The sequence below is a fragment of the Cryptomeria japonica genome, chromosome 5, assembly GCF_030272615.1.
Source record: "Cryptomeria japonica chromosome 5, Sugi_1.0, whole genome shotgun sequence".
NCBI lineage: Eukaryota > Viridiplantae > Streptophyta > Pinopsida > Cupressales > Cupressaceae > Cryptomeria > Cryptomeria japonica.
The window spans coordinates 70,224,825-70,247,645 of NC_081409.1; the positions used below are offsets into that span (position 1 = coordinate 70,224,825).

At 38.5% G+C, this 22,821-nt stretch overlaps 1 protein-coding gene across 1 annotated transcript in view; it reads right to left on the minus strand.

The window, feature by feature from the left end:
- The window catches only part of LOC131032697 (transcription factor bHLH121), an 82,892-nt gene that overhangs the window by 12,074 nt on the left and 47,997 nt on the right, over positions 1–22,821 (minus strand). The window lies entirely within an intron of this gene.

The following is a 22,821-nucleotide window of genomic DNA, read 5'->3' on the forward strand; positions in this document are numbered from 1 at the left end:
AATCTACTTGGGACGCAGCTCTTCTAGATGCATTCGATCAGGTCATCCACTTGGAAGAGAGTATGAAGAATCTTCCCGAGATTCCAATTGCAGAAATCGAAGGAATCGTGTCAAGATTCATTGCATATGCCAAAAAAGAGCATTGGAAAGGAAATAAGATTCTAGATGAAAGGTTGTTATAGATGACATGGCATCTTATTTGTCATTGGTTTATGTCTCCTAGGTTTTTGTGCCAAATTTAATATTTGGCTATGCATTTAATATTGTTCAGTAAAAAGGAGGCCATTTGTAACAAACCCTAATTAGGGTTTAGGTGTCATGATCTTGACCGTTGATCTACTTTCAATCTGGACCTTTCATTGTAACTGAGGATGCTATTTATACCCTCATTTTTCATTTCATTTGATAATAGTTGATGTAATAGAGAAGGGAGATAGCTAAGAGATTAGAATTAGAAGCAATTTTATTTTGTAGCAAGATTGAGTTTTGAGGAAAGGAATTCAAGCAATTGTTGTATATGATGACTTGGAAATCAATGAAATATTGAAGTTATGGTGTTTTGTTGCAACTTTCTTGGTTATCTTCATGGTTGTTTAGTCTACTTGAATCATGCTCAATCAAAGTAGTGTGTTAATTTGAAGGACATAGTGTGAGACTTGATCTTTGGTAGGATTCGTAATCCAAACCACTAGCTTCTTGCTGATTGTAGGAACGCCTTGCGTGGTCGACTGGAGAATACCTTGAATCCCTTAATCTTCAATCATTATTGTATCTTGGATATGTACTTTCGTGATAGTGTCCTTGATCTTTGATGTATTGAATATCATTTTATTACCTTAGAAGATCGCATCAATTTCAATTGAGTTGTTATCTTATAGCAAAATTGAAGTTGGTTGAATCTTGCCAAGTCTTGTTCACACGAAGTCATTCTTAGGGTTAGATTAGATTAGACCTCTTTCAAACCCTACTCTTTTGTTATTTTTTGAAAGTTTCTTTAGTTTAGTAAAATCTTGAACTTTCGGAATGCGTAAGACCCCTTGAAGGAAACAGCAAATCACATCATACCGCTGGAAGCTTGTCCACACGTAGAGACCCTACTAACCAGAACCTTGGAGTCATCCTAACTGATCCTTTATGCGAATCTTCAGCAGTTGGAGATTTTTTCTCAAGAGAGGATAAGATGCCTATTGGTATTTTATTCTGTGTATGATGGTGTATAAAATACACGTCAACACAACGTAACCATCTATTCACACAATCCCTTCTTGGTTTGAATGTTGTTTTCCAAATATCCTAAAAATGAACTGGTACCTAGTTATATCCTAACTTGAGGATGATCTTAGCAAAATATTGTGCACGACAAAGCTGGTTCAGAAGGTCATCAATGCACAACAAACGATATCCATTTTTCACTATGATCCTGTTGAGCATGCAATAATCAATGGAAAGGCACCACGTGCCATCTTTCTTTGGTGCAAGAAATATCAAGATCTTGGGTCTGATCTTGGCCTGATCAATTAGCTCCTGAATTTGGCATCAAACTCCATCCTTAATCAGATCTATAGTATGGATGGCTATTCAAAAGAGAGGATCTGGGAATCAAGTTGATACTGTGTTGCACAACAAAATGTGTGAGAGGATCTTTAAGGTCCTGTTGTGACCATTTCACACATCGCCCCATTAGAATGGGGACCCCCCTCTTTTTCGCTTTTGTTTTGCTTGTTCTTCTCTCTGCTTTTAGGGTTTTGGGTGAGTGAGTTGTCTGTCTGGACTAGGGCTAAACATTAGGGGTTTCTTTTGGTGTTATTCAATGCTGAGTCCAATCAAATTTTGAAAGTTGTTAAGCGTCCTCCCGAAGAGTTGAGATGATTGAAATTAGGTAAGCCTTTCAGGGGAGTCAAGTAGGTCTTAGGTTAGGTCTAATAAGGTTTTTTTAAGGATAAAATCCAATTTTGGCTAAGTGTTAGCATTTTTTGAAGGTGAAATTGTGTGTTCTTGCCTAGGTGAGTTTTGATCAAATTTTTGAAGCAAGATGATGCCCGAAACAGACAAATCGCTCCTGACCCTTAGGCAGGGCCCAGGGCGAAATTTATCCTGAACACCATTTCTTGTTTTTGATGAACTTGCTAACTGGTTCCTGACCTTGAAAATGACCTAACTTTGCCTTGTGAAGCAGTTTAGGACTTAAATTTGAAGCAGTTTGGCCTAAAAGGGTAAAATCGCTCCTGACCCTCAGAGAGGAACCAGGGCGAAAATGTTGTTCAAGTCATATTTGTCACTGACTTTTCTAAAATTACTTTGTGCAGGGTCTCCTGGAAGGATGATTGAACGTGAATTGATGCTTTGGACGGTTTGAAGACGTGAAAGATGGTGAATTTTGGAAACTAAAGAAAAAATCACTACGGACCCTCAGAGAGGGCCCACAGCGAGATTTTGATTTCCTTCATTTTGCAGTGAAAAGAGACCAAGTTTTGATCATAAATGGAAAATAAATGACTTTCTCCACCCACCTAAGGAAGTTTTGGCTAGAAATGATGAAGGACCTTGTTGAAAACAGAAAAATCGCTACGGACCCTCAGAGAGGGCCCACAGCGAGAAATCTTATAAGGACCATTGTTAGCTTTATTTGGTCGATTTGAGAGGTCAAGAACATGATGAAGGATAGAATGAACATAATGAAGTATCCAGACTTGATCAAAGATGATGAATTGAAGGAGTTTTGCCCAGGAAAGGAAAAATCGCTACGGACCCTCACTGAAGGCCCACAGCGATTTTCTTTGTGTGCACATTTTTGGACCTTTCTTGGACATGAATTTTTATTCATAGCAAAGAACAAGATGATATCTTCCTTGGCAAAGTGATTTTTAGACAAAAAGTGAAGCATTTTGGTCCAGGAAGCAAAAATCGCTACGGACCCTCAGAGGGGGCCCACAGCGAGATTTTCAAATATGCATTATTCTTGCAAGATCAAAGTGATTTTATGATTAGAAGGGATGAAGGAAAGCATGTTCTATCCGTTGAATATAATTTGGAGGATCAACACAAGAAGAAATCAGCCCAAAATCAAAAAATCGCTACGGACCCTCACTAAAGGCCCACAGCGAGAAATCGCTCCGGACCCTCAGAGAGGGCCCATAGCGAGAAACCTAAAATGGGAATTTTTCATCCAAGTTTGAGGGAGGCTAAGGCTAGGCATGGGTTAGAAACGATGTTTGAAAAGCCTTGAAGCGAAAAGAAATCGTTGAGAATCAATATTTTGAAGGCAATTACAAAAATCACTACGGACCCTTAGAGAGGGCCCATAGCGATTTTCCAGTTTTCTCTCCTTTGTTTGAAGAATTGAGTTAAAAACTTGCTTGGACAGGAGGACATGATGTGTTATGTCTTGGAGGTGACTTGAAGATTAAAAGATGAAGGAATTTGCCTAGAACCAAAAAATTGCTACGGACCCTCACTGAAGGCCCACAGCGAGATTTTCAAAAAATGCATGTCTTCTTCAAAATGGTGCTAAGGCAAGGTTTGGACAAGGAGAAAAGACCTCCAAGAGCAGGATGAATATTATTTTGCCTTTAAAACTTGATGATTTTGGTCAAAAAATGAAAAATCGCTACGGACCCTCAGTGAAGGCCCACAGCGAAAAATCGCTAGGGACCCTCAGAGAGGGCCCATAGCGATATTGTTGAAAAACCTCATTTTACCTTGCAACACCTGAGCGAATTTGGTTGGAGTGGATTAAGGAAGGACATTGCCAAATGATGAACAAAGTTTTAATGAAAAATGATGGAAAATCAAGCTCAAAATCACGCCTTTTCTCCAAAATTGGATTGAGCTAAGTTTGCAATTCAGTGAAAGGACCTAGTTGAAACATCTTGAAGAAGTTTTGGAGGTTGAAAAGTGCTAAACTTGAGCAAAAAATGAAAAATCGCTCCTGACCCTCAGTGAAGGTCCAGAGCGAAATTTGCATTTTCACCTATTTCTCCTCATAAAAAATGTCAAATTTGAAGTGCAACACGTTAACGGGATATCAATTTACCCTCCAGGAGATTTTCGAGTTGAAATGTGAAATATTCAAGGCTAAAAATCAAAAGTCGCTCCTGACCCTCAGAGAAGGTCCAGAGCGAAATCCTCACGAAATCTCATTAAGCCTTGTTTTAAAAATTAATATTCTCCAAATTGCATTAGGCCGCTAAAATTGCTAATTTTGAGAGATGTGGAATATTAAGATTAAATTGACATTAAATTTTGGCATTTAATAAATTGATTTTAGGCCTTAAAAAAAAAATTAATTTTTATTAAATTAAAATTAAATATAAAGCGCTTAAGGCCTTATTTTCATTTATTTTGCCAAGTCGGCCTAGAGGGAGCAAAGGGGTGAGCGCTCTATATATTGGAGGTGTTTTTTCACAATTCAAATCATTCAATCATTGCTTCAAGTGCGAATTTGGAAGGCTAATTGAAGGTGCGAAATCTGGTTTGCTTGGAGCAATTTTCTTTCAAGTGTTGGAGGCTAGAAGGAAGTGGGGTTGATTCTTGTGAAGGCTAAAGGAGGCGCATTTTTTCCAAGAGAGAACTTTGATCTACATTTTACCTAGCGAAATTCATCTATTTTTGCATCATTTCTTAGAGTTTAATACTCAAGAGGAGGTATGGCAAAACTATCCTAGCATCCTTGTTCAAAGTTTGATTTTTGGGCATTTGTTTTGGAAAAATCTAAGTATTGCATAGTTAATTAGGAAATGATAACTCAAGATTTATCATGAAGTTTCCTAATTAAAATCTTAAATCTTCCTTTTGAATCCTAATTTCTACACTTCAAGATATATTACTAATTTTGAAACGTTGTGTAGGTATCAAGATGGCGACTCCTAAGGCTGGAGTATCTACAAGTCGACAGACTCTCATCAAAGAGGATCCGGTCCAAGACAAAGATGATCTCTTCTAGCTCAGTATCATCAAAGAAGATCAAGCAAGGATAAGGGCGACCTCCTCCAGTCCAGCATCAACAAGGACGGCCTTCCTCGGTCAAGCATCATCAGGAATGACTTCTTCCAATCCAGCATTCCAAGGCGAGGTACATCATCATCCTGCACATCAAAGACAAAAGAAGTTAGAGCAAGGGTTCGTTGAAGAAGCAGATAGTTTCAGAAGAGTTAATTAAAGCTAGCTTCTCAGCATCATCGAATTAAATATCTACCAAGTTCCAAGTGTCAAACGAGGTGGCATCCCAGTCATCACTTCTCCAGTCGGATTGGTCCACCTCAGCGTGTCAAGATTCAATGTACCTAACTCATGGGAGGTGGCACAAACTTCGATGTACCTACCCCAGCTATCCATTGGTCGAATTTTCCAGAGAAGACATGTGTCCAATTAATACAATTTTATCATTGGTCAAGCATTAAATGTTATGTAATGGTTGTAACAAACCCTAATTAGGGTTTTCATTGTTGAATCTTGGCCATTGATCTCAAATTGATCTTAGCCATCGAATTGTATTGTGGGCACTATATAAGCCCCGACTCTTCATTTTGTAAAGGCAGTTAGAAAGAGTTAGAAGATAGGGAGTGAATAGTTAGAATAGTGAATTAGTCAGTAGTTAGAATAGTGAATTAGTCTAGCAATTAGAGTAGAGTAGAGAGAAGGCAAAGATTGTTGCCAAGATGTTGTTGTAAAAGACTTGTAACTTCATTGAAGAAATGGTGAAATTTATGGGTTGATTCGACAATTTGCATGGTCTCTATACTTCTCATATTTGATTTCATGTTATTAGATGAGTGGAAGAAATGTGTTTGATTGATGGTGAAATTCGTATATCCATACTACTAGCAGTTTGTTGATTGCAGACTTGCCTTGTGTAGTCAACTGGAATCATTCAGCTTAAGCTTAACTTCAATTGTCCCTTCTTCATTGATATGCATCAGCCTGATGGTGTCTATGCCTGCAGTGATGATTTGAACATCATAAAGCTTTCCTTCGAAGATCGCACTAACCTTGTGGAGATGGTCCTGTGATGTCAAAACAAGACTTAGTTAGAATTTCATCAAAGATCATTCATTGTTCCTACATTCTTAGTATCAGAATTAGATCCTTTCCTCGCCCTCGTCTTTTTTTCCTTTTTTTTCAAATCTAAGGCAGTGAAATCTTGTGTTCCAGCAATATTCAAAGCAAATCAGACGTTCAGGTCATCAAGTGTAAGTCCCCTTGTGATTCCAACAAATCACATCATACCACAGAGAGCTTATCCACACGTAGAGATCCTACAGCAAAGAACCTTGAAGTCACCCTGATTGATCCTTTTCGCGATATCTTCAGCATTCAAAGGCTTTATTCAAGAGAGGATAAGGTACCTTTAGGTATTTTATTCTGTGTTTGGCTGTGTACAAAATACATGTCAACAGGTCCTTAAAGAAATCCTTGTTAGTCAAGTAGTTGTTGCTGCAATGGTGTTTGTGCAACCTCATGTACTACCAATGCATGCTTGCATTCATGTGCAAGGGTTTTGGGGCAAACCATTAGAAGCACAAACTTTTGTGCATGGAAAATAATCTTGTATAATTGCTTGTAAAAATCAATGCTGCCTTCGTCTTTAGTGAAGGCTCATGAAGATTGAAGTAGCAAGCCTCGTAGACACCATCTCTATAATATACATATGGCCTCCCCAGTAGTAGATTCCCAATAGCAACAAGTAATCATATCCTACAAGGTTTTAACTACATACTTGAAAGTAAATTAATAGATCCTTACATTGCTGCAACCATCACAAAGAGCATAATATCAAAAATCATTAAGTACTCATGAGTTTTTGCAGGACGCAAGAGACTTGCCCATAGACATGCTATAGGCTGGGCCAAGTCTAAGACAACAACTAGCCATGAGTCTTTGCAAGTACATGGGCACCCAACAACTCTATGGCTCAATCGTATCATGTACTAAATGTGGCCCATGGGCACAATGTATTTTGTGTTCAATACTTGCAAAATGTATGGAATGGATGCTACACTATAATGTGAAGTAGTTTCAAAGAAAAATAGATAGAGATAATGTGCTTACCTTCGCAACAATTTGAGGCACAAAAGGGCATTTGTCACTTTAGTGTGTAATAAATCTTCGCATTGAGCAAAGGTACGTGTTAATAATTTCAAGATTCTTCTGTTGGAATTAGTGAGCAGCTAAGGTGATGTGAATATGTGGGTGGGTCAGGTTAATTTCATGCAATGGATGTTTGCAAAAGGTTCAAAAAATGGATAGCATTACTGCATAGATGTACGATAGAGCATTTTACATTTACTATGTCCATATTTTTAAGGAAAATAGGGAATTTTCAATTTGTTTTGATTAGATTTATGTTTTCAAACTATACCAAAGAGTATGGCTTTGGATGAGTGTCGATGGGAAAACCTGAGCACTTGACTATGTCATGTGTGATGTTCTTCTAACTTCCACTATCGCTGACAACATGGTGTTGATGTCCATCGGCAAAGCACTTGATGTGGAAGAGACTTATTCCCATAGTTCCACGGGGTTTGGGGACGCTTCCTTGGGGGGATGGGGAAACGTGTTTCGAGGACAGGGGTACTTGGGGCCTAAGTTTGGGAACGTCGGGGGGACGACAGGGGGACGGCAACAGGGGGGCGGCGGGGGAGCGGTGTTGACATAATACATATAGTACTTGAAAACTTAGATTTAAAAATATGTATATGTATAACTGTATAAGGAATAAGTAAACACATTGCAATGATTGCAATGAACTTTGAACAATAAGTTATAAGTAGAAACTAGAAAGATTGTGTTGGAGTATCTTGAAAGGATCTAACCCTAAAGATAGTAAAATCTCTAATTAACTTACCCCTATCATTTCAGCTCAAGGTATAGAAATAATAGCATAAATCTATTTCAATTTTGTCGTCATGAAAAACATCTTTATATGTGTAATGACCACTCTAGACGATCTATTATTTTTTAACAAGCATATGAACCATGCAAACTAAAATGATGCTCGTCTCTGCTATTAAGTACTGATAACGATTGCAAGCTGATACAAATGTTGGTACAAGCCAGCACATTGAAAAGACACTTTCTAGATTGCACAAATTGCATGAAACTAGCATCCAATAGAAAACAATAAATGAAAATAGCTTGAAAAGGCAGCTAAAATGATCACTCTATGTCCAGAACACACATTTTGGTTTAAATTACTGTACACAACAATGCAGGTCTGATACAATTGGAAAATATGTTGCAAGTCTCAAACATCACCATTGTAGGTCCAAACAACCCCTTAAAGCCTCCTAAAACTCACTCTATGCAACCATGTTTGCCCCCAAACAATGCCCAACAACCTGAGATAGACTCAACCATAACAATCAGTATAAAAAAATTGCAAGTCAGTTTACAAGTCCCCTCCAAGGTTGAGGGACGTCTAGGAGTCTCAGGGACGTCTGGGAGTCCTCTTTGGTGTTTCTAACACAAGAAATTTTTGGGAAACGTCCCCCTGGTGAAAAAACGTCTCAGAGACGGCGGAGGAAACTTGGTGGTGGTGGAGGGACGGCGGAGGGACATTCTCTAGGAGTCCCCACATCTCAAGTATGTCCCCGTCTTGGAAACACCTACATTTTCAGGGGGTACGTGTCCCCGTGGAACACTGCTTATTCCTCAAAAATTTCAATAGGAACAATGCTGAGACATTGTGCCTCCAAATCAATCTCCTCAAATTGTGTGGCGCACCCCTTGCGGGGTCCTAGGATAGTGCCCAGAGTGTGCTACTTATTGTGATATAGGGCAGGGTCAAGGGGCAGCACCCTTGTTGCCAGCACAAATTTAAGACCTTCAAAACCACACAGAAGTCCATGGTGCGTATCAATTTTCTGATTTTTTGAGATGCCAAAAACATTGTTGATGAAGGCAAAAATTGGAGATTTCACTCCTACAACCTGCTTTTTTTGCCCTTCATGTATGACATGACCACATACGGCTCCCCTCACTTCACGTACGACCTAATACACATCATGTATGATTTAGTGTTTTCGTACGATGTCTTTGAATTCGAGTACGGCCTCCACACCATACAGGTTGTACTCTACTAGGTATGGGTGCAACTTCTCCATTGTCAACTCCATGTACGAAGTCAACTTGTACATCCTCTTCTTTTGTTTGTATGGCGTGTGTAAGTATGTTCCTGTGTTTACCTACAGTCTTTCATGTTCGTACAACGTGTAAGCTAGTTCCATGTATGGCCCTCTTGGTGTCATGTATAGCTTGTGCACCCTTCCATACGGCTTACTCTCTCCCCCTTCGTACAGCATACTCTCTCCCCCTCCATACGGCATGCTCCTTTCTTGTTCATACAACATCCTCTTCTCGTATAGTTTCCTTCAATTATTGCCATTCAGCCTTCCAATTTGCTCCTCATATAGTTTAATGTTGTTGTACAGTCTTGACCCTTCTTCCTTGTACGGTCTTGACAATTTCTCACCCATCTCGTACAACCATTCTCTATGCAGCCACTTTCTCTCTCTAGATAGCTTGTCACATGCATGTGAACTACAAGTTACCCTACGAATGTCTGTGGCGTACAACTTCAACTCATACAATTTCCCCTCGTATGGCATTTTTATGCTACTCATGTACAGTCTTCCCTTCCCTCATCCATACGAATCACCTCCACTCTCATACAACTTCCTCCAACTTCTCTTCACCTTCTCATATGACCTGACCCCATACAATTCCCTCAATCTTGTCCTCGTACATAATGTTCGAACTTGGCCTTGTACAGACTTTGCACTTCCTCAATTCAGTTGATTTGTAGCATGTTGCAGTTGGGGCAAAAGACTTCATAATCCTCATCTGCCAGTGAAATAATCCGTTTTGAGAACTTGTTTCATCCTCCCAAGAATCTCCCAGTTCCATTACCCCTTCGTCATTTTGTTTCATCCTCTTCCTTCCTTCCCCTGTACTCCACTCTCCATCTTTGGACTCCGAGTTTGAAGATGCCAGTTCTTCACTCACTGCCTGATTCCTCAAGTTGATGATATACTTCCCTTGCACTCAATGGAGAGTGTGTTCCGCTTCCAAATGTGATCTGCCTTCATAGTGATTAACCACCCTCTCCCAAGGTGAACCTTGTACGCCTTCTTCTCTAATGGGATGACGACGAAATCTAGGAAGAAGGGCTATGTGCCAATTGTTTCCTTTTGTGCCATCAAAGTCCCCGATGGCTTAATGTCATGCTGGTCAACACCCACCAAATTGAACATTGGTGGCCAAAGCATAGGTTTTCCAAGACTCTTCCAAGTTTCTTCCGATAGTACATTCACTCTCGAGCCTCCATCAACGATATTGTTTGTTAATTTCATTCCCATAATTTCCATCATGACAGCTAGCTTCCTGCCAATGCTCACCATCAACAACATCTAGTCACTTGCCTTGTCGCCTTCACATGGAGGTTTCTCCGTCGGTTTCTCTTGTGGCTTGTTTTGTTTGTGATGACTAGAGTTGTCGTCACCAATCGTGTTGGTAATTGCCATTCCCAGTTGTGGCATAGTTTGAAGAAGATCTATCACCTTGATGGGTACGGTTGTCTGTAACACCTGTCGAACTATGTTCTTCTCTGACTTCAATTGCAATGACGTACTTGCAATTCTGTTAAAGGTTATTCACTCCTTCACCAACACTTGTTCTACTTTAGCTTCAAGTGGCTTCTCAAAGTCGTTCCTTTTCCGTACATGGGTTTGAGTACACTGCCTTCTTTGTTTGTGTTCTCGTGATTGCCAGAACTGCCTCGTCTTGTTCCGCTACGTCCAACATATTAATACTCTTTTGCTTCGGGCAGTCAGTGTCTTCATGATTCCCAATCCACACCCTTATTCTAGCAGTCTCTCACAAATTGTCCCCATTCACTACATTGTCAAACCTATATAATTGGACGTCCTCTGGAATCATACTGTATTTGATTTTGCCCTTGTTGATTTCCATAACTGCCTAGTGATCCATTCCATGGTTTCGATGGGCTAGACTTTCCCTATGCAAAGAGTACTTGCATGCTTCTAGTCTTGAAATTATATGGACACTCCTTTATTGAATGACCCATCACCTCTCACAAAACATCTTTTTAGGACAATTATCTCTCGTGTGCCCCTCAATTTTGAACTCAATACACCATAGTTCATTACTTTCTTTATTGGTTCCTTTCTTGAACTTCAATTCTTTCACCATTCTCAACATAGTCGAAGGGCCCAAACCGTTTTAGATTCTTCATCACTATTGTCGTTGATGCTTTCATCATCATCAGTCTTCCTCTTCCCTTGAGAGGATTTTTGTTTTCACTCTCGATGTCTACTGCCCGATTGTAAGCATCGGTGTATAAGGATAGAGGCACTACTTTCATCTTCTTATGTAGCAAGGGGATTAATCCCTCAATGACCCACCTCTTCTTCAACCCATCAACTAGTTGGTTCTCCATCCTATTCAGCAATTCCTTGGGCCTACGATTGTATGCTTGTACGTTCTCGTTTTTCCCTTGCCTAGTGTTGTAAATTTCAACAACAATTTCATTGTCATCTCTCAACAATTTAAACTCTTCCTAAAATGCCTTGTTCAGTTCGTTCCATGAAACCTTGTGTTGATTTGCAAGGTCTGTATATCAATCAATGGCAATTCCCCATAGCGTGGCAGGAAATGCCTTCAACCGGTAATCATGGTCGTCTTGACCATTTGTCTCCCAGATTGTTATGCAAGTCTTACAATGGCGTATGGGATCTTTTGATTCATCCCCTATGAATTTAGGGAGCTTTTGCTTCTCCAAGGTGTTCAACATTGTTTTCACTCCATAGGTATCGTGTGTATTTGACCAGATTGGACTATTTCGCTCTCGTTTGTGTTCCTATGCCTCTCTTGCACTCTCGGCCACGTGCGAACTCTCTACACGTCCACCTTATGCGTCTTCTACACCTTGGTCACCTTCTTCATTTCTATATTGTATCCTCCTCGAAGTATTCAGCTCATGCCCCCTTATTCTCCCCGCAAGGAACAAGTTCCCGATACGGTACAAATTGGTTTCAAAAATTTTGGTAACTTTGATCTGAAGTTTCCTTTCTTCCTCATCGTCACGTACCGACTATACGGACGGGTTGCTGGTACTATTTGTAGACACTGACTCTTTGCTTGAAGCAAAGTGTGCGGTTTGGTTACTTGCCTAGTTGGCAAGATCTTCGCTTACTTCGTTGTCCATGCATTCGGGAAAAGATATTCAATGAATAAAATAAAGATTATGTACCTAGCAATCTCTAAGAAGAGGTGAATAGATGTGTAATCTACTCCAGATACTTGTCCATTCTAAGACAAAAGATGCAATAACAAAAAATGTTCAAGATGGTGAAAAGGTTTGCTTTGACATGCACAAATTGTAAACACTGCTGCTAAGTAAACTTGGTGGTAGGTGACAAATATCAAAGTTGACTCTAAAGCAAGGAAGTCACAAGGGCTATCTCAGAAGGGAAAACTAGGAACTGCTTCTCCAAATACTAGTATATGAGATGGTGTATGAAGTCTAGCTGGCCGAGCTAGGGTGAGCATGGTTGGTGATGAGTACTAGCTGATTGACGGTGAGAACTGTATTAGTTTGTGGCAGAGAGTTATACATGGATATATCCCTCATTCAAGAGACAAAAGCTCTTAAGTGAGATATTAGCTATTATTAGACTTTGAGATATGAAATTTGAAGCAATTTAAGTGCTACTGAAATTATATAGACATTATTTAACTAAAATTGTGTAATGTCCCCACTTCTCTAGTTTCTATCTAGATGCTTAAAATTCACCTGTCACCCATCTCCACAAGTGAAGTTCAATGTTGGGAGATAATGGATTAGCCAAAGGGGGACCTATATTTAGACAAATTTTACTTTGGTAGGCCATTTATAATAAAACTTTATAATATTAAGTTATAAAGTTACTTTTTCTAAATTTAGAAAAAGTAAATAAAAGTGACTTATAAGTTACTTCATCTTTTAATAAATGACTTCATATTTAAAAGTCCCTTGCACACTTTCCTAGGAGAGTTTAATAATTAAAAAGTGGTTCAATTTTCATGATGAAGACCCCCCTTCAAGATGGCGCCACTTTCTAGAGGGAAAAGATTCCAAGGAATCGTCATGAGATGCTTTTGAGAAGTTCGACTTAGGGTGGAAGAGCATAAAGAGAATAGGGCAATTCATTTTTGACACATCTTGATTATTGTATTTGCTTCCATTTGGAGAATCTGAGGTCTGCAACCAGCACGATTCAGCTTGGCAGCCATTGGAGGACGAGATCCCTCTTGAATTTGGGTGGTGTGGACGAAACCCCACACTTCCAGCTTATGTACAGCAGTATCGGGACTAGCAATTGGGCATTAGAAATGATAATCAGCAGGTAAGATGACATTTGCAGCCTTGGCAGGTTTGATTCTACAGATCTGAGTAGCTTCCAGACATTTTCCAGCAGGTTGTGGCATCCAAAGCTCAAAATTACATCATCGAGGGCCAGCCATACCATTAATTCTTGCCTGGGATTCATTGAAAATAATTTGGAGATTTTGCAGTTGGTTCTTTTGCATAAAATTCATTGTCAGCATTAGGAATAAAGAAATAAATCATTCTTTCAGGCTTATGACAACTTTGGAGAGAGATATGAGCAAATCAGAGGGGGAAATTGACCAATTTCAGTGAAGTCTCCTGGGAGCCTGAGGGAAACAGCAGCAGTTTCATCTATTTATGCAAGATTTGTTTTTGATAATTATTATTTAGGAGAATAAAACTTCAAGGAGCAGTTAGAACACTTTAGAAGCTCCTGTAGCAGCATCTGGATTCATTTAAGTCAATAAAGAAGCCCTCCAAGCAAGGCATTGGACTCCCTAGTAGGCCAATTTTGGCATATCAATGTTGAATTCCATTATTTATTGGCATTTGTTAATTGCTGTTTAAAAATCAGACAATCTGAAAAATTTATTTCCAGTCATTAGTTTATGTTTTTTCAATGTTATTCAATTGCATTGTCAAATTCCCAAGGCATATATATTACAAAAACACAAAAAAAGCATAAAACCTCAAAAACAAACATATAAAACCAAATTCCCCTACCGCTGGCCAAAGAAATCAGAATCAGAAAATTAAATTAGATTGCTTCAATCAGAACTTGGCATCTTTCAAATTGGCAGAAATTTTTTTAAAATATATTCCTTAAATAACCTTTTTGAGCATTGATTATTTCAAGGTATGAATTCATTTCTCAAGATACACAAAATGCTTTTGTTAAAGGTAGAAACTCTAAAGCCTTGTCATAACATTTTTCGTTAATTAAGGAAAAGGAAGTTTGAAAAAAGTGAAATATTTATGATATTTGTACCATCTCACTTCGTTGACCCTTTTGGCATCTTATTATTGTTGCTGTCCCTTGGAATTTGGATATAAATTGGTACTCATTGATTTAATAAATGGTAAATATCGTTACTTCAAATGAGTGTTTGTCTACTTATTTGGCATATTTCAATACTGCTCTATGTGTTTGTGTTGATTGATTGGCAATTCTTGTGTATTAGTGGTTGAGTGATGTGTTATGGTAATGTTTAATTAAGTACTTGTTATTGAATTGTGTGAATCCAATGTACCACGAATTCTTGTTATCTAACAAAAGCTACTAAGGTATATATTATGCTAATAAAAGGAACAAGTACCGAGAAAGGTGGAACTAGGTTTGGACCATGAAGAGTGATAAATATATAACCCAAAGTTGTTGAGTATATACCTTGGTTGAATTAATTAATTAATTAGAATTAGAAATTAATTAAATGTAGTAAATTAACTGTCGGAATTGACATAAAATGAGTTATTAAAATAGAATGAGTAAATAATTCAATTTAATTGTTATTTATTTTAAAATAAAGAGACTAGGCAAACTTGAATTGACTTTTAAGTGTCGTATATTAATTATTTATTGTGCAAGCTTTAATTATATGATTATAAAACAAATAAATGGAACAAAGTTAATTGTTTATTATATTAGAATAAAGCTTACACTATAATTGGAGTTATGAGAAGATAAATTTTAAAATAGAATTTAATATAGTTTTTTGGATTGCTTTAGTTGAATATTATGCATGACTTAGATTACAGCATTTTATGGTGCATTCCTAAGATAGAAAATAGATTTAATATTTCTTTTAATTAAAGTTTTGGAAGCTTTTAGGAGGGATTTTATAAAAGTATACAAAGCAATATAACACACTATATTTTGTCATTCACACACTCGCATGGAATTGGGTTAGAGCTAGAGGGGATTTACAAGTGCTTGTTGAAGGCTTCAATGATTTTGTTCAAAGGTTTAACATCTATCGTCAAGTATAGTAAAACTTCTTGATTTTAATTTTTGACTATGTAGCTTTTTTTTATCATCTATGTTTTGGATCATAATCCAAGATCCATCATCAGCATTTTTTTATCATCTACGTTTTGGATCATACTCCATGATCTATCATCGAGGTTATCAAATTGTGTGTAGAAAGGTTGACCTATAAGTATGAAATTCTTTAAAACCACACTTTTATCAGATTTAAAATCGAATTAGGTGATTGTCAAATCAATAATAAATTTTTTTAGTGATTCTATGTTGAAATTGTGTTTGTGTTCATGATGCAAAACTAGGGTCTACGACTCTAGAGAATGGAAAACCTAAGAAACTTGTAAAATCAACCTAGATGCATAACAGAAGGACTATCGACCAGCAATGGATGATTTAAAAGTTGTGACTTGATTGGATTGTATTGTGTGACTATGTGCCTTATGTCTATGTTGATCTTGATGAATAATGATGAACAACTAATACCCTAACCGATACTGAGAGAGGGGGGTGAATCAGTACACACAAAAACTTGCTTCAATATTTTGACACTCTATGAACACAGATAACCGGTTGTCTATACCACTGTACTTAACCACAGCAATGCCGGTTAAACAGAAATACTTCAGATAGCTAAACCGGTTAACCAAAAGTACTTCAAACAGCAGTCAACAGATCTCAGATCTTGATAGCTACTTTACCAGTTTAGTCATGCATGAGTTGTATCAATAATACAACAATCATTTAGCACTACATGCATATTCAACTTAATCAAAAACTACTCAATCATCACATGAAAACTCACAACCCATAACACACAGATTTTTCAAGTGGAAACCCAAATGGGAAAAACCACGATGGGGATGAATACCCACAAGCTTGTTTTTGAACTCTTTTGAAGTCCGCTCTATTAGGAGCCTAGTCCGGTTAAAGACTTTACAATAAGGTTCTGTTAGGAACCGATCCTGTTAGGGATCACCTGGTTAAGGGATGGCTATAAACCCTGTTAAAGGTTACCTCACTAGAGGATTTAAAGAGCTCAATGAGCTTGAGTCACCTGGTTAGAGGATTTGCAACAAGCCTGTTAAAGCTACCCGGTCAAGGGATTTTCTTTCTGTTGAAATGGTTAGAAGACAACAAATAAAACTCCGATCTCATAACAGCACTACTTTGCTAAGGCGGATCCTTTTCAGTTCCTCTCTTCTGCAATCACACTCTGCAGACTCCTTACTCTAGTTTGGCAAGCATCAAGTCTCCAACACACAGACATAAACACAACTTTTGCCAACACAAACAATAACAAACATCATCAACCTTATAGACAACAATTAAGTCGGTAGCATAAACCCTAAACCCTAAACATTAGGTTTTCAGTTACAAGCGATCTGATCCTAACCGTTAAAATGCATTGCATAGAATAAAACAATCTGAGAAAGATCTCAAGTTATTCTACATCATCCAATCTTCACCGCACCTAGAAATCAGTAACCCATCACACGTTCTTCACACACCGCTAAGGGAAACGCACATTCCCGAGGTAGACATTCAATGCATTCACTCTTCAAGCGCAAGATCCTCAAAGAGATTCTTCACATGCACATAGCTGACGTGGCATCTCGATTTCATCCTTATCTCTTAACTAACTCATCAAAGAATGTCATCGGTTGCACCGCACAAGTCAGATTGCCAAACCGGAAACCCTCGAGCTTCACTGAGACTACAAACCGGTAGTCAAACTGTGAACCCCGACACCGGTTCACTCCATCCCGGTTGACTATAGCCACTTCCAGTCTTCACACCGGTTCATACCGGTTCACCTACTTGAGCACCATATATCGGTTCACTTATTGACATCAATGACAACATACATTATCACCGCTTCATCATATGCCAACAATCTCCCCCTTTGGCATTGATGGCAATACTCAATGAATCATTGCTCAGTAAAATATATACATCGGTTGACACTATACCTATGCAACTTAAAAGATCACCATCACCTAGACTGATCGGTGTGTACATGCTCAACATCTTCTCTCCAAACAATATATCTTCTCCCCTTTTGACAGCGATGCCAAAGTGGAGGCATAAGCTTCCAAGCTCCACCATGCTGCTCCCCCTGTGGAGTAGCATCCTTCAACACATCAATCTTGTAAGATCGGTCACTACAGTACCTGACTGATGTGGAGCACACATCTTTAATGTATTTCATGAAGGGCCAGAACCCCTAATTCACCTCTCAAATAGGTAAATGTAGTTTTTGTTAAGGGCTTAGTGAATATATCTGCTAGTTGCTCCTTACTGGAGACATGTCTTAATACCACCTCTTTATTCTGAACCTTCTCTCTCAAGAAATGACACTTGAGCTCAAAATGCTTGGTCCTAGCATGCAGTACCGGATTTTTGGAAATATTGATTGCACTAGTATTATCACAGAAAATACTCACCGGTTCAGATACAGTCACTTTGAATCCATTCAGTACATGCTTCATCCAAATTGTTTGAGTGCAGTTCATAAATGTTGCCACATACTCTGCTTCAGTTGTAGACTAGGAGATACAGCTCTACTTCTTACTCGTCCACGAGACTAGTCTTCCACCGAGGAAGAACGCTCCACCGGTTGTGCTCTTCCGGTCATCCACATTACCTGCCCAATCTACATCGGTAAACACTGTGAGATCAAAGTAGCCATTATATGGATACCACAATCCATAATCAACTGTTCCCTTCAGATATCTAAGAATCCTCTTTACCGCTACCAAGTGGGATTCTCTTGGATTCTTCTGAAAACGAGCAACTATGCCTAGTGCATGAGCAATATCTGGTCTGTTGTGCACCACATAGTGCAGCTTACCGATCATTGAACGGTACTCCTCATTCACCAACGCTAAATCATCCTCCTTGGTCAATTTGCAGCCGATCACCATCGGTGTTCCAACCGGTTTGCTCTCCTCCATGCCAAAGGTCTTCAATACCTCTTTGATATACTTGGACTGGGTAATGAAGATACCCTCCTTCATCTGCTAAATCTGTAGACCAATGAAGAACTTTATCTCTCCAATCAAAGACATCTCAAACTCTTTCTTCATTTCATCTACAAATGCATGACTCATTTCATCATCTCTTCCGAAGATTATGTCATCTACAAATACTTCATAGATCAGTATCTGATCACCTTCAGATTTCAGGTAGATGTTGTTGTCCTCACTTGTTCTCTGAAATCCTATCTTCACAAGATGAGAGTGTAACCGTTCATACCATGCCCTTGGTGCTTGTTTCAATCCATATAGGACCTTGTGTAATCTACACACCATGTCACTATCTTCTGACAAAGCAAACCCATCCGGTTGCTCAATATACACTTCTTCTTCTAGGATTCCATTCAGGAATGCAGACTTCACATCCATCTGGTATACCTTGAATCCCTTGAATGCTGCAAATGCAAGTAGCATTCGGACACCTTCCAATCTAGCCACTGGGGCAAAGGTTTCTCCATAGTCTTCTCCTTATTCCTAAGCATATCCTTTGCATACAAGTCTTGCCTTGTTTCTTATCACTATGCCTTCTTCATTCAACTTATTTCTGAAGACCCATTTGGTACCTATGAGATTCTTGTGTTCCGGTCTGGGTACTGTTGTGACGTTTTCACACATCGCCCCATTGCAAATGGGGACCCTTGCTTTTTTTGCTTTTTAGGGTTTGTTTTTTGGTCTTTTAGGGTTTTGTTAGTTAGCCTTTGCATTTTGAGTGCTGTCGGGGAGATCAATTGGATAGCAGGTCCTGCTGGAGTGAAGTCCTGATCCTGAAAATTTGGCTATGTCTGAAGTCCTGATCCTGAAAATTTGGCTAAGTCTGAAAGTCCTGATCCTAAAATTTGGCTAAGTCTGGAATGTCCTGATCCTAAAATTTGACTAAGTCTAGAAACTGAAAAACCTCAAAAAACTAGATTTTGCAATATAACTCCTGGAGGTCTGAAACCACTCTCAAACATCCTGAAAGTATATATGGAATATAACTTAAAGTATAAGAAAGAAGAAATTTCCTTCTATCTTTCTTCTTTCTTATACTTAAATGTTATATTCCATAAAAATTATCCTGATAGAGAGTTCGAAAAGTCAATTTTCGCTCCTGTCCTTCACTGAGGATCCAGAGCGAATTTCGCTCCTGTCCCTCTCCAAGGGACCAAGGCGAAGCGCTCCTGTCCCTCACCAAGGGTTCAGGGCGAAAAGGCTTATTTGAGTCATTCCTGACCTTGTTTGGTCAAATTGGAACATCAAAGGCATGGTGAAGGACGAAATGAGCATGATAGAGCATCGAGACAAGACAATGAAATGATGAAGTTTTTGCCTACAAGAGCAAATTCGCTCCTGTCCCTCACTGAAGGACCAGAGCGCTTTTCTTTATGTGCACAATTTTTAGACCTTTTTTGGACATTAACTTTTATTCATAGCATTAAGTAAGGTGAAATCTTCCCTAGCAAAGGAATTTCGAGATAAAAAGTGAAGCATTTTGGCCTAGAAGACAAAATTCGCTCCTGTCCCTCACTGAAGGACCGGAGCTTGAATTTCAAATTTGCACTGTTCTTGCAGGATCAAGACAATTTTATGATTTGAAGAGACCAAGGAAAACATCATTTATCCATTGAATATAATTTGGAAGGCTAACAAAGGACAGATAAGCTTGGATTTGCAAAATCGCTCCTGTCCCTCACCAAGGGACCAAGGCAAAACGCTCCTGTCCCTCTCCAAGGGACCAGAGCGAAGTTATCAAAATTCATTATTTTTTGCCTTATTTTAGCAAATCGCACTAGATGCCAAGTTCGCCAAAAAACTTCGAAATATTTTTAAAAAATTCTAATTAAATTGGCATTTAATGAAAAGCGCATAGCATTTAATAATTAATTTTGAGCCTTGGAAAATCGTTTTTTTTTTTATTAATTGAGGCATTTCGAAATTAATTATTATTAAATTAAAATTTGAAAAGATGAGCGCTTGAGGTATCATTTTTTATTGCTTAATTAAGTCGACCTTCTCCTTTTATTAATCTTTGTTTATTTTTTCCACCAAGTCGGCCTATGGAGAGATGTAGAAGGTGAGCGCTCTATATATTGGAGGTGTTGTTTCACAATTCAAATCATTCAATCATCCTTTCAAGTGCGAAATTGGAGAGCAATTTGAGGAGCGAAATCCAAAGGAGTGGAGCGAATTTCTACTAAATGTGGAGAAGCTAGTGGAGGGCGAAATTCATCTTGAAGGCTATTGGAGAGGCGTATTTCTTGCTAGTTTGGAGGATAATTTCCAGATTTTGAAGACATTTGAAGGCCAATTTCCAGATTTTTTGAAGAGGAAGGTGGAGTTCTTTTCCAAGCTAAAGGAGGTGCATTTTATCCAAGGGAGAGCTTTGATCTACACTTTGCCTAGCAAAATTCATCTATTTTTACATCATTTCTTAGAGTTTAAAACTCAAGAGGAGGTATGGCAAAATCATCTTGACACCCTTATTCAAGGTTTGATTTTTTAGACATTTTTTGGAAAAATCTAAGTATTACATGGTTAATTAGGAAATGATAACTAAAGATTTATCATGAAGTTTCCTAATTAAAATCTTGAATCTTCCTTTTAAAGTTTAATTTTTAGATTTCAAGATATATTACTAATTTTGAAATGTTGTGTAGGTATCAAGATGGCGACTCCAAAGCCCGGAGGATCTACAAATCGGCAGGTTCTCATCAAGGACGATCAAGCAAGGACAAGGACGACCTTCTTCGATCCAGCCTAGCATAGACAAGGACGGCCTTCTTTGGACTAACGTCATCAAGGGCGACCTCTTCCAATCCAGCATTCCAAGGCGAGGTACAACAATCATCCTGCAAATCAAGGACACAAGAAGTTAGAACAAGGGTTTGTTGAAGAAGCAGATAGTTCCAGATGAATTAATTAAAGCTAGCTTCTCAACAACATCAAGTTGAATATCTACCAAGTTACAAGTGTCAGACGAGGTGGCATCCTAGTCATCACTTCTCCAATCAATGTGGTCCACCTCAGCATTTCCAGATTCAATGTACTTAACTCATGGAAGGTGGCACAAACTCCGATGTACCTACCCCAGCTATCCATTGGTGGAATTTTCTAGAGAGGACATGTGTCCAAGCAATACAATTTTATCATTGGTCAAGCATTAAATGTTATGTAATGGTTGTAACAAACCCTAATTAGGGTTTTCATTGTTGAATCTTGGCCATTGATCTCGAATTGATCTAAGCCATCGAATTGTATTGAGGGCACTATATAAGCCCTGACATTTCATTTTGTAAAGGCGATAGCAAGAGTTAGAATATAGTTAGAATAGCAATTAGAGTAGAGTAGAGAGAGAAGGCAAAGATTGTTGCCAAGATGTTGTTGTAAGAGACTTGTAACTTCATTGAAGAAATGGTGAAATTTATGGGTGAATTCGACAATTTGCGTGGTCTTTATATTTCTCATATTTGATTTCATGTTATTAGATGAGTGGAAGAAATGTGCTTGATTGATGGTGGAATTCGTATATCCATACTACTAGCAGTTTGTTGATTGCAAACTTGCCTTGCGTGGTCTACTAGAATCATTCAACTTAAGCCTAACTTCAATTATCGCTTCTTCATTGATATGCATCAGCGTGATGGTGTCTATGCCTGCAGTGATGATTTGAACATCATAAAGCTTTCCTTCGAAGATCACACTAGCCTTGTGGAGATGGTCCAGCGATGTCAAAACAAGACTTAGTTAGAATTTCATCGAAGATCAATCATTGCTCCTACATTCCTTAGTATTAGGATTAGATTCTTTCCTCGCCCTCATCTTTTTTCCTTTTTTTCAAATCTAAGCTAGTAAGAGCCTGTGTTCCAGCAATATTCAAAGCAAATCAGAAGTTCGGGCATCAAATGTAAGTCCCCTTGTGATTCCAGCAAATCACATCATACCACAAAGAGCTTATCCACACGTAGAGACCCTACATACAAGAACCTTGAAGTCATCCCGATTGATCCTTTTCGCGACATCTTCAGCATTCGGAGGCTTTACTCAAGAGAGGATAAGGTACCTTTAGTTATTTTATTCTGTGTTTGATAGTGTACAAAATACACGTCAACACACCCTTAGTAACTTAAGATTTGGTTAGTGTATAATCAAGAGATATAAAACCATAGGGTAGAAAATGAACCAAATTATAGAAGTGAGCAGATATCCAAAACTCCCCTGGTAATTTTCATCAATCCTTATAATCTCCGCAAAAGAGACAAGAAAATGGATTTTTTTTATAAAGAGATGCATAAGGTAGAACTGTGAGCGTTAAGAGTAAACTGCATAAGTGATAAGATTCACTCACACTTGTTTAACATTTTAATTTGCACCTTTCAACTCAACACAAAATGAAATAGATGTGTTGTAGAACCACTCTTCAAATTGGAAGGGGAAGCTCC